The sequence below is a fragment of the Maniola hyperantus genome, chromosome 1 (genome assembly GCF_902806685.2).
Source record: "Maniola hyperantus chromosome 1, iAphHyp1.2, whole genome shotgun sequence".
NCBI lineage: Eukaryota > Metazoa > Arthropoda > Insecta > Lepidoptera > Nymphalidae > Maniola > Maniola hyperantus.
The window spans coordinates 6976578-6988990 of NC_048536.1; the positions used below are offsets into that span (position 1 = coordinate 6976578).

Genomic DNA, 12413 nt, shown 5'->3' on the forward strand with positions numbered 1-12413 from the left:
GTTTTTATTTATCTGTTGTCGAAGGCCGGCCATTACCTCCTACGGGCGGCGGCGTCTAGTTTGGGATTGTAATTGCTGCTATTTTGTTAGATTGGATCCGTATCCGTCCACTCGGACAGCTTGTTTTGGGCCGAATCCAAGAGAGTTTTATACGGCTGTATGTAGTATACCTACCTATTATTACTTCTCACATTACTTAAGTATCCAGGTATATACATAAAAAGTGAAACTGTCTGACTAACTATATCAATTCAAATCACTGGTTTCAGAAAGCTGAGACTTTCAAATTCTTGGGAAGCGGGAAAAAGCTCGTATAATACCTAATAATATAAATACGAATGTGTCCTAGCTTTTCACGACCCATCCATTAATTCGGTAGAAAGAGAGCTTGCAACCAGGGGAAGGACAAAGGCTACTTTTGATTCTGGAAGATCAAAGAGTTTCCACGGGATTTTTAAAAACCTAAATCCACGTTGACGAAGTTGAGCGCATCATCTGCTCAAGTAGTATAGAGATAGTTTGCATCATATATCACATAGGTTAGGTACTTTTTATCAAGGAAATTAAGAGTTCCCACGGGAATTTTAGAAACCTATATCCACGCTGATGAATTCGTGGGTATCATCCAATTTTGTATAAATACAATTTAATAATGGTCAACGTGTAAATAAATTAATTAAATAGCGGCTGCACGTTACGCCTTGCGCCCACGCATCTCCTCAAGCATGATTTATAGCAGCATTACTGAAGAAAGACTTAATCGCTCTAATTACAAGTTTATAATATGATTTTTTCATATAGTGGATCTATTTATATAATATTACATAACAACATTTAATTTTATTCATCAATTAATTAAAATTAATGTTATATGCTATCTTATATTTATCTTATTTTCTTTAAGTTTTCATTAAAAGTCTAGTAGGTATACTTATAACTATAACGTCACGGTTTAAGAATTAATGACCAAACCATATTTTTTTATTCTCAGTAATATTTTTGAATTATCGTAATACTTAATAATATCATTAATGAAAATATATCTTGTATGCTGCTCAACAGTAATTTTTAGAAACACTATTAATTTTAGTGACGTCAGCACGAGACTGAAGTTTCGAACTGATGGTAGGTTAATTTTTATTTCAGCTGACGTCAAAATGACGTCATTTCGATATTAATGAGACATGGTTCCAGCGCAATGGCAATTTGCCATTCTTTATTCTGATAATAATAAAAAAAACCTACTTAAGTAGTATTTAATTTCGTTTAGGCGCGATTGGTCCAATTCTCATTAAGTCATTTTCAATTTCAAGAAATGCGGTTGTTTTTTAAATCCTAAATTTTTAAATAATACCAACCAACTTTTAGTAACAAAATATTACCTTATAGAACTCTCATTTTAATCGTTACAACAGAAAACCATTATTGCTTACACCATATACAATACAATCAATTTACAAAACGATTTTCATGTCCATTGTAACGCGATATAATCGTGTTTCGGTAAAATGGATTACGAGAGATCGGTGCGTAATACCGTAATACTGTGTAAATAAGGTTTAAGTCTTTCATTGTTTGAGATTACGGCCAATAGGATTACTTGTCTTGCTTGTGATCGTGGTTATTGGCTGTAGTTAACTTCCTAAGCCCATAACTTCAAAGTCTCTTTAAAGTAAGTATATTACTATTTTTTTTATCATTTATGAGTAGGTACATAATTTTACTAGCAAACAAATAAATAAAACTAGACTAGTGCGTGTCAGAACTCCCATAAAGGGGGATACCGTATTGTTGCCATGCTAGTTGCTATAAACTTTGGCGTTCATTATTCCGTGATTATTCGTTGACGGTGCCTTATTTTTTTCCAAGAACTCTCTAAGAAATCCAGTAATGATTTTGAAACACTTATTTAACGAGGTATCACTCGAGAGGGTTAGCCAAAAATTGTTATATTATTTAAATAAAATTTAAAGAAAATCTAGGTAATAGGCATACTATCAGTACACTCTAATCTAGTTAGCTAGTACTTATTGAACAAAGGAATCGCAAAAAGCTTTTCAATACTGAAATCCATTCGGCTATCATCTTCGGCTCTTAACTCTTTACCCCCTGCCGTGTTAATTGGTGTATTCTTGCCAGAGCTTTTTCCGATTGCTCTATCTTTCGACTCAGGAGGGGGTAGGGGGTTGAGGAGGAAGGGAGGTGGTTATAGCTTGATAGAGCGAGGGTATATCGCCAATAACTTGCCCCATTGTTTGTTGGCCACTGACTTAATAAGTTTGCTATATTTATTATTATTTTGTATCCTCTACTGACAAGATGTACCTAATAATCTTCAGATTTTAGACATTGTAACAGACAGTATTATGGTGTTCTTGTAGCTCAGATATAATATATTTGTAGGTATACCTATAATTAGTAACTAGGTACCATGAAAAATTAGAAAATCTCAACTTACAATGAACATAATAATTATATGATCGTTACACATCCACTTATTTTAAGTTTTTAAAATTTTACGTATTTCATTAATAGATATAGTAGGTATATTAAGAAAAGAGAATAGAGTATGTTAAGATATTTGACGAAATTTTCTTTTAAAATGATAAATAGAAAGCCAGCAAATTAATTGAATACAATAAATCGCATCATTTTACTGTCAAAGTTGAAAGTAGCTCGACCAATCAATCTTCTCTAATACCGCGGCGGCTCGGAGGACCGAATTTATCAACATTTGCAACCCACAAATAGTGACGAATCGTGTGACCTAATAAATATGCTTCTATTATATTATAGCAGGTATTATAAAGGTATATATGACATAATTACTTATCTACATTTTTTATTCTGTATTAACATTATTAATGCGAAAGTTTTTCTGTCTGATACCTTTTCACGGCCAATCCATTTATACAATTTTTTATGAAATATGGTAGGTACGGAGATACCAACATCCAGAGAACATCCGAAGGCGGAAATAAGCTACTTTTTATCCCGGAAAATACAAGAGTTTCCACGGGATTTTCAAAATTCTAAATCCACACGAACGAATAAAAACTTTTCCCCCCTATTTTACCACCCTTAAGGGGGGAATTTCCCGAACTGACTTAAGTATACAGATTTTTATTATTTAAACCTATTAACCTAAATGTCGATTTTCACGACTCCTTCAAAAACATAGGACTTTCGTATAATTTTCTCTTCTAGAAGAAGATTTACGAAAAGAAGAATTAACTCGCGCAAAAATTACCACTTGAGACTCGGAAGTACCTAATCAGCGTGCGATGTATCACAATTTTTATTAATCGAGACATTTTTATTATTAACTAGCTGCCCTGGCGAACTTCGTTCCGCCTAACAGTCGATTCAAATTTTTTTAATTTTTCTCTTCGTAAGAACCAATCTCGTACTTCAAGGAATATTATAAGAAAGGAATTAGCGAAATCGGTTCAGCTGTTCTCGAGATTTGCGATGAGCAACACATTTTTATATTATTAAATAATAAACATACATTTAATCATATCTGCATTTCTCAACTTTTGTACTTTTACGAACATTTTAATGTGAACTTAAACTGCACTCAAACAAAGAATGTCGATAAATAAGAACCGCACTCCTTGTACAGTTCACGGATGACGACACTCGTTAATCATCTCTAATACTCCGGCTCGAAGGACCAACCTCGTCACCATTATTAACACCGGCAAGATTTGAACGCCGACCTATTTGTTATAATAATCACTCGCAAAGTAAACAAAATATAATGAACCATTTGACACTGTCGCTCTAAATTACCATCCCGATCCGAAAATTCTCGGATTATTTTCGGTAAAGCGCTAATTTATGTAGCACCTGGTTTCTTAAATCATCCTTGTGGAAAACGAAAACATTGAAAATTATAGTAATCAATACTTTTGATCTATTCATGAAATCTTTAGATCTTTATTCTGTTTCTTTTTTACTGCAACTGTAAGTACCTATTCATAAAAAATTTCGACAATCGTAGGTCTTATCCACGTGTGACTTAAAAATTAAAATATGATAATTAGTATCATATGTATTTTAAAACTACTTAAATATTATTTGTTTTCATCATTTTTAGAAATTAATAAATTCTGCCCCGAGAACAAAGATTTCTAATTAGGTATATGCTGCTTACCAATTGCAAAATCTATAAAAATTTAGACTTTTAACAGTTTCTACGCGCTTGGATTAATTCGAAAAATGAAAGACCCTATTTTATTTTGTCTGTAACGAAATAGTTCACTTAATTTTGTCGTAAGGTATTGACGGTGATTTCGAGATTATAATCACAAATAGGCGAGTATCTTAAGACTTAAAGTGATTAACAATTATTTTGTTATCATCTGGCGCGTAATGAAGATAATTTGTTGTATACAGACGCAGCGGGCGATGTCTCTGGCTAATTGAATTTCACAACATCGGAAAATAACTGCGACTGCAGTGAAACTCTTTCTGTAAATCGTGAACACTGGAGGGTTGCTTAATTGCGCTGTCGTCTTACATTACCCTGAATTATTTAGGGGATTTTCGGCAAGAAAACGACGAAAATAAAGATAATATTTTTCGCTTCTCAGAGACAAAGCAAACTTTTCTTTAGCGATTCAAATTCTCAAACGTTTATCTCTACATACTTAAATATAGCAAAGAGAAACATATTCAAACGTCCATAATAGAAAGAAGAAATGGCAATAAAGCGCGAAGCAATCGCTCGCCTGTACTCGGCACAATACTCAGCGCGACTCCATTCGCACTGTTTTCTCCGTTCGAGGGACAACTGCAATTTCCCGCGTTCCGTATCGCGAGCGACGTACAAAAATTGCTTTTCTGAGCGTGAAAATATAGAGAAAAAAACCCATGCTATGCAAATTTTTGTAAAGTCATTCGGAGGCGTGCGTTTGTATTTCTCGGGCGAGGGTAAGAGGGTAAAGAAGGCGAACAATCGTCGTCTCGAAGAATTCCTTTATTTTGTAAAAGGGATATTGCGCGTCGGTTGCAGACGCACGCCGCCAGCTGCCGTCGAGCGTTGTTTACCGCCGACCGGCAATCCCAGCAACCCGGCCGCATCAAACGCGCTGCACTTACACCGAACGCACCCTGCGACTGCAGGCCCGTCGAATTAACTTGTGCAATCGACTATTTAATCCGAGATGTCTGTTGACAACTCCTCCGTCGTATTTACGTAAATTTATTAGCGGAGCGCTACGAGTAGGCGCACTTCTCGACTCGGCGCAGGTTCAATTTGCTCGTAAATCCAAAAAATAGAATTTCATATGTAACTCATTTCTCGATGCTTATCTTATCATATTTTATGGTTTCGCAACTAGAAATAATGTCCCTATAATTGGAGTATTTGTTCCTTGATACTGATTTGATTATCCCCATTACCTATTCACTCACTTTTGTTATTTTTAAACCCTACCTATACTGCGTTTTCATTTACCTAGTTCTTTGCTTTTTACTTGGCAATCAAATGAAAACGAATAAAAAGTAATTCTTTTCATAGCCCAGTTAAACTTTTTCAAACAAGAATCCACGGCTTGTTAAAACACTGTTGTTCATTAAGTAAAGGAAATTAAAAGATTTCACTCATTAAAATTCTCAAAGAGGAATTACAATCTTTAGTTCTCCTGACTTTAAATCGATAGATAGACAAGCACAATTAGTTGATAAGATCGGCTATCAACAGACAAGTAAATAATATCTGTAACATAAGGTTTCTCATTGATAAGTACTTAAGATATGAAATCTTGTTTCAGGTTACGTTGCCGCTTAGTATCCAAGAGATAATTTGCGAAAAGGTAAAGGGTCATATTATTTCTATTTTAATATCAACAGTAAGTTGTACTTGTAAATTTAATTAAAAAGGGTCGGTTTCTTACTCGTATAAACCGATAACAAACCGACCTTATGGATGCCAAGACATAAAGACATGCAAAAAGCTTATTAAAAGACAAGATACATCTATATAATATACCTAGTAAAGGAAAAGCTGAATGACTGACTGATCTATCAACGCACAACTCAAACTACTGGACGGACCATCGACGTCACGTGGACGAAGTCGCGGGAAGCTAGTATACATATACAACGAGACGGAAAGAAGTACGATCCTTATATAAGCTCTTGCTTTTTAATTTAAAATAAAAATATTATTTAAAAAATAATTGAAACAAAGTTCAACGAATTTATTACGTAATTTGGGAGTGTGTATTTAAGCAGTGCCCTAATAATCGGACTAAAGTGTTTTGCAAGTGCACCTTATCCGTCAATTTGCGTTCACGAGCGGGACTCTGAACCATTCCGCGTTTTATCGTTTTTATCCGATATTGACCTAGATCACACTATAAGTACGCGTATATACCACAAAAAGTATTTTTATAGTCTATGCACAGGAATTGTGTTATTGCCGTTGACTATTACAATATTGGGGCCGATTCTCTTGTAGGTACACAATCTCTAAACTAAACTAAATTAACAGGTCTAAATCTAGTGCTCTCCTTTTCCGCAAGCAACATTATGAAAGGGATACCAATCGATTTAGACGTGCCATTTTAGTTTCGTTTAGAGATTGTGTACAACAGAATTAGCCACATTATCATTTAAAAAATATGTGCTAAAAATACACCATGAATGAAATTATGCCCATTCAAGAGCACCGTCCTCCAGGCTCCATATCAGAAGATCTTTGTAACATTTTTACCAAATTAGTATCACCTTGAGCGAAACTCTACTGTTAAAGAATGTTGTAAGTGCTTATAATATGTTTGTGAATTTACTTACTTACTTACATGTATCTATTTAAAAAACCAAAAAGAAACAATAAAACTGTTCAATCGATGAAAAGCAGCAAACATCAGTCGTCAATGAAAAATTAACATCATACATTTACTAAGGTACACATACAAAATGTGGATCGAATTGATAACCTCTTTAAAGTTGGATAAAAATACTTTGCCCTATTTGTTTTGACTCTACTTAATTCGAAGGCATATACCCGAAAGCAATAAAACCCCATAAAACTGTACTAAAAAGTAGTTCGCAAATATGGCACGATATTTATGAATTCGTACAGTGGATATAGACTGACGCTATTGTTCTATATGGTATGGAATCTGCCTTATTGCAGCAGCAGCTGGGAAATTGGCCAAGTGGTCAATAATTGAGGCGCTAGCGAACAAAACGGTGTAATTGCACGTAATAGAATTTTACAGGAAAAGCAAAAAACTGAATGAATATTGCAACTTTACTGGAGTTGTACCGTTTTGATCAAAATCATGAAACTATGAACACAATTTTAGTACAGATTTAGCCATTTTTGTTTAAAAAAATGGTTCAGATTTGTATACAGTGGGAGAAAAATGCCCGGATTTAAGAAAAAATGTATTTCGATTAGAAATGTAGATGATATTTTGTATGCCAACTCCTTAATTGGAATACATACATGAAAATATAACAGAAATCTATTATTAGTAACTAATGTGTTTCACATAATTTTGTATGTAAACGTCTTAGCGACACATAGTTCTGCCATAGTTCAGAAGTTTTCGCGATTTTTAAAACTGCGCCATGGCGTCTCTAGACAGGTTGAGTCACCGAAGATTCGTACTATGGATGTATTAAAAATGAAAACGGGGAGTTTACGATTCTCATCGAGCGGGCCTCGTTCAGTCGTTCGGCAGTCGGCTCCATCTTCCTATTTTGTGCTGTGAAAGTCTGAATTAAAGTCGGGTTTTGAACTAGTTAAACTTGTTTAATTATCTGATTTAAATAGGATTTTACAAAAAACACATTATACGCGGCGGAGACATAAAATCAAAGAGAACAGAGCGAAGTGTCAAAACGTTTACATTATGGGCTGCGTTCCATTTCACCAACACCCTCCTCTGAACGCAGACCCATTGCCTTGGTGAATTGTAGGTGCTTAGGCCGGTGCAGACCCTTTGTGAGAACATCAGCCACCATGTCCTGTGTGCTCTTGTAAAGTACGGAAACCTGCTTGCTTGTCACCCTCTCTCTTATGAAGTGGTAGCGGACATCAATGTGCTTGCTTCTTGTATGGTATGCGTCATTCCCTGAAATACTAATGGCACTTTGATTGTCACAGTAAACAGAGATAGGTGTACCTGAAAGATGAGGCCAAAAATCTGTTTCCAGCTGCTTTAACCAAATAGCTTCCTGTATAGCAGTGGCCAATGACATGTACTCAGCTTCTGTACTAGATAAAGCAATAGTTGGCTGTTTTTTAGAGCACCAACTTATTGCAGCACCCTGAAACAAAAATACATATCCAGAACATGATCTCCTGTCTTCTACATCAGTAGCCCAGTCTGCGTCGCAGTAGCCCACAATGTTGCAATCATTTTTCTTGAAGGTAAGTTTGGTATTCAAAGTTCCTTTTAAATATCTAAGTACTCTTTTGACTGCAATCCAGTGTTGAGATGTTGGGCTATTATTGTATCTACTTAACATATTGACTGTATAAGCAATGTCAGGTCTGGTTCCTTGTGATAGATACAACAGACATCCAATCACTTCTTGATATGGAATATTCCTTAATATTTCTTCATTACTATCAGCTTTCTTTAGTTGCACATTGGCATCGCAAGGTGTGTATGCAGATTTACAATCACTCATATTAAATCGACTAAGTATTCTTTCTATGTATAGAGATTGATCCAATGATATTTCATTTTGAATATTGTTTTGATTTATTCTGAAGCCAATGCACCGTTTCGCTACGCCCAAGTCCTTCATATGAAATTTTTCATTTAATTTTTTCTTTATCATAGAGGCTGTATCTTCTTTGTTAAATATATAAAGTAAATCATCAACATAAACGGTTATAAATAACATATCTTCTTTATCAATTATTCTATAGTATATACAAGGATCAACTTTAGAGCGAAACATACCTATTTCAAGGAGAGCTGTATTTAATTTTTTATTCCATTGTCTACTCGCCTGCTTTAAGCCATATATTGACTTCTGTAATAAACAGACTTTGTCGCCTTCCACAAAACATGGCGGTTGTGACATGTATATTTCTTCTTCTATGTCTCCTTGTAGAAAGGCAGTGACAGCGTCCATTTGGTAAATTTTTAAACTATATTTAGCTGCCAAGCCAATGACATACCTCATTGAAGAGTAGCGTACCACTGGAGCATAGATTTCATGGTAGTCTATGCCTTTCTTTTGACAGTAGCCTTTCACAACAAGTCTAGCTTTGTACCTGAATACCTTGCCCTCCTCATCAGTTTTGGTCTTGAATACCCATTTACAAGGTATAGCCTTTTTATTTTTAGGTAAATCTACAAGAATCCATGTGTTGTTATTCAACAATGACTGATATTCTTCATTCATCGCTACTTTCCACAACGCTGCATTACTGCTTTGTAGAGCTTCGGTGAGGGATTGTGGGTCACTGTCTAAAATGCTCATTGCTGATTCACTGTTCATGCATATATAAGAAGAAGGAGGAGGTGATATAGTGTCTTCCTTGTGTACCACATTTCGCCGAGACCGAATGTTCACATGTATAGGAGTGTTGAAACTTTCTTCAGGTATGTACGTTTCATCATCAGGATTAGTATAGTCTGATGATTGACTTGAATCTTGGTGTGAGGACGTTGACTCATCAATTTTATCATCAGGCTGACTTCTCTCTTCTTCTGTATCTTCGTCAAATAATGGTACATAAATAGTATCTGATGGTGAGTTTGATGTATCTTGCTTTTTATTTACTTTTTCCTTTGATAAATTAACATTTTTATTTTGTAATGTATTGTTTTCTATTGCTAAATCATTTACTTTATTATTAATTTTATTTCCTTTTACAGTGGACTCCAGGAATACAACATCTCTACTAGTTATTGCCTGTTTGCTCTGGGGGTCTATAAAACGGTAGCCCTTTACACAGTTGCTGTATCCAACAAAAATTAACTCACGTGATTTAGCATCAAGCTTTTGGCGACGTTCTTTTGGTATGTGCACCATGGCCTTGCACCCAAAAATCCTCATGTGACTTAAATCTGGCTGCTTGCCAGTCCACACCTCCTCAGGCGTGATGTAAGAGAGCGATCTGGTTGGCGAACGGTTGATGATGTGTGCTGCTGTAACCACAGCTTCACCCCAATAGTTTTTCTGTAATTCAGCATTAAATATCATACATTTGGCGCGTTCAATAATAGTTCTATTCATTCTTTCGCTCAAACCATTCTGTTGAGGAGTGTATGGGTTGCTAGTTTGGTGCAAAATACCATATTTTTTAAGATAATTTTCAAAATTGTTATTTTTATATTCAAGGCCATTGTCGCTCCTTAATTTTTTAATCCTTTTACCTTCTAATTGATTTTCTACCATGTTCTTAAATTCAATAAACTTTTCAAATACTTCGGCTTTACTTTTAATTACATATACAAATACTTTACGTGAAAAATCATCTATAAAAGTGACAAAGTACCTCGCACCTCCAAGTGTTGCTGTTTGCATCGGTCCACATACATCGGAATGGATGAGCTCTAGCAACTCAGTTGCCCGGGAGCCCTCACTTGGAAAAGGTTGCCTACTCTGCTTCCCTTCTAAACAACTTATACAAGTTATATCTTCTTTTATCGGAGACAATTTTACACCAGTAGTACAGTTAGGTATTTTGTTTATGTCAGTAAAGTTTAGGTGGCCCATACGCTGGTGCCACAGATAGGTATCACTTTCTGCAAGAGCCGGCATGGCATGACCTTCCTTGTAAGCAGTATTAAGTCTATACATGTCATTTGTTAAAGTGGCGTTTGCTACCTTTTGACCTTTTGTGTTTAATATTTTGCAACCATATGCGTCAAACTCCACTTTACATCCATTTTTTATAGTTTTACTGACTGATATTAAATTAGTTTTGAGCTCTGGTACATAAATAACGTTTCTAACCTGAATGTTCCTCGAGTGGCCTTCAGCATCGAATACTGGGATTGTGATGTTGCCACAGCTTTCTACGGACAATGCTTTATTGTCAGCTATCCTTATACTTTTAACAGGTGGAGGCGTCTCATCTTCTAGCCAGCTTCGGTGCATTGTCATGTGCATTGAGGCGCCAGAGTCCACGTACCAGCTCTGCGAATCATTTAGGGTTGTTGCTGAAAAAGCAGCGATAAATCCATTATTAGAATCATGATTATTAGAGTTATTCTTCTTAAACCAACAGTTTCTGCTCAGATGGCCATGCTTATTACACCGGAAACACCTAGGTCCCTTCGGCTTTGACTGCTGTTGGTGCTTCGGAGGGTTACTTTTGCTGTTTGTGTAAAATGCGGTAGTGTCAGATGATTTAATTTCCTGTAAAAGTTTAGTTTTGATCAAATCTGCACTAATTGTTACACCGGAACTTTCAATACCCATTATCATAGGTTTATATACATCGGGTAACCCTGCCAACATCAATGTCCCGAGCCATTCATCATTAACTTGAAAACCAATATTTCTCAATTTATGAGCAGAGGTCATGATCTTATTTACATAGTCTTCCACGTTTAAACTATTTTCTAAAGTTGTATTAATAAGGTCTTTCAGGAGTCCTACTTTCCTAGTTAAACCAGAATCTTCAAATGCCCGTGACAAGTTGTCCCATACTTGTTTGGCCGTATCGGCCTCTCTAATATGCACGTAAAGAGTGGGGTCAATCAATAAAATGAGTTTTGATCTTGCCTTTGTGTCCTTTTTTGGGTCCGGCTTGACATCATTGATGCATTCCCAGAGATCTTCTAACTGTAACAAAGCCTTCACAGAGAAGCTCCACGTGGAGTAGTTTTCCCGGCCTTTTAGTTTTTCACACAAAGTTAAATGATTATTTGTTGTCATTTTTGTTGTTATTAGGTATGAGACGGCCCATAACCTGAAAGTCTGAATTAAAGTCGGGTTTTGAACTAGTTAAACTTGTTTAATTATCTGATTTAAATAGGATTTTACAAAAAACACATTATACGCGGCGGAGACATAAAATCAAAGAGAACAGAGCGAAGTGTCAAAACGTTTACATTATGGGCTGCGTTCCATTTCACCAACATGCTGGAATCGTCCTAATAACATGCCACAACTCATTCTGATTTATACGCTCTCGTTATAATTGTGCGCTTCGTTGATACTGTTCAAGAGACGGCAGTTAAACTTCGTGCAAATCGAACGCAAAATGCTTCATCCTTACCCTTTACCAGATGTCTCATCATCAACTGAAGCATCATCTAAACCTGCGCGATCAAAGCAACTACGAAGCGGGAACGTCAGCCGCGCGGTGTCGTCATGCACACCTACCCAACTGTTGTAGAAGTTTAGGTGTGCACGTTCGCATCGTCGCGTCGTGGACGCTCTCGGATCGCGTCCTGCTTAACACGTTCATGACACGC

General features: G+C 36.0%; 1 protein-coding gene across 1 annotated transcript in view; it reads left to right on the forward strand.

Moving 5' to 3' along the window:
• mbl (muscleblind) overlaps positions 1 to 12413 on the forward strand; it is a 379239-nt gene that overhangs the window by 137740 nt on the left and 229086 nt on the right. Inside the window, exon 2 of the mRNA XM_069505215.1 lies at positions 5781 to 5822. The gene's annotated coding sequence lies outside the window, so the exon portion shown is untranslated. The remainder of the gene's footprint in view (positions 1 to 5780; positions 5823 to 12413) is intronic.